At 44.4% G+C, this 1,038-nt stretch overlaps 1 non-coding gene across 1 annotated transcript; it reads right to left on the bottom strand.

The window, feature by feature from the left end:
* Positions 1 to 354: 354 nt before the first annotated feature.
* Positions 355 to 426, bottom strand: trnaw-cca (transfer RNA tryptophan (anticodon CCA)). Its single transcript has one exon. It is a non-coding gene; the product is annotated as a tRNA-Trp (tRNA).
* Between the last annotated feature and the right edge of the window lie 612 nt (positions 427 to 1,038).

Raw genomic sequence — 1,038 nt, 5'->3', positions numbered from 1 at the left:
ACTGTGTCAGGGTGGTGACCTCTTATCATAACGTAGAGACAGTCGGAATGCGGAATGTGCTGGAAATGTAGCTCCTTTCCACCGATGCTGAATGACCTACTGCATGCTTCCACTATTTTCTTTTTTTTTAATTTCCAAATCCCAGCAACTGCAGGTTTTGCAATAAAAGAAAAGACGATTTTGTTTCTCGACGGAGTATTTCATTTTCGACACGGCATTTCATTGTTAACAATAGCTACACAGCTCCGCTTTCGCCAGCTGTTTTTCGAAGGGTAAAGTGCGTTGAATTCCGGAAAGAACAACTGAGCGGACACGCAGCAAACATTTTGATGACAAAATCCGACGAAGCTCTTGTGACCTCGACATGATTCGAACACGCAACCTTCTGATCTGGAGTCAGACGCGCTACCATTGCGCCATGAGGTCGGGCGTTCCGCCGGATTGAGTGAGGTTCACCGGCCATATAGCATTGATAATTGCAGAAGGTAGCCGTTGTTTATAGTTCACCGGCTCGGTTTGCAGAACTTTAGTTGCCGGCCTGTTGTGTTTAAGTTGACGCACCCCTACTGAGAATCATTTCATGTGTGTACATTCCTGCATCCAGGCGTCGTCAGCTCCAAGTGGTACGGAAGCGAACAAATTGAACAGAAATTCATTAGCTGAGACTGTGTAGAAACCTTTTAACAGCTTCTGCTTTCGATCAGCTGACTGAAATTGTATATTTCCCTTTCACCTTTTACGCCGAACTGGGTTCCATGGTCTGTATCTTTACATAGCCGTCTTCGTAGTGTTGTAGTTATCACCTTCCCATTACACGCGAAAATTTCCAAGTTCGATATTGACCAAGCAGAGGATGTCAAGAAGCGCCCGAAGTCTTGCTGCAGGAACTTGGGAAAACACTTACAGTTTGAAGCCAAGTCAAGTCACTTTTTATTGTCATTTCGACCATAACTGCTGGTACAGTACACAGTAAAAAACGAGACAACGTTTTTCAGGACCATGGTGCTACATGAAACAATAGAAGTAGTACACTGAACT

Source organism: Mobula birostris, chromosome 2 (assembly GCF_030028105.1).
Source record: "Mobula birostris isolate sMobBir1 chromosome 2, sMobBir1.hap1, whole genome shotgun sequence".
Taxonomy (NCBI): domain Eukaryota; kingdom Metazoa; phylum Chordata; class Chondrichthyes; order Myliobatiformes; family Myliobatidae; genus Mobula; species Mobula birostris.
The sequence above is the reverse complement of the archived record's forward strand: the minus strand, read 5'-3'. Positions and strand labels throughout refer to the sequence as shown.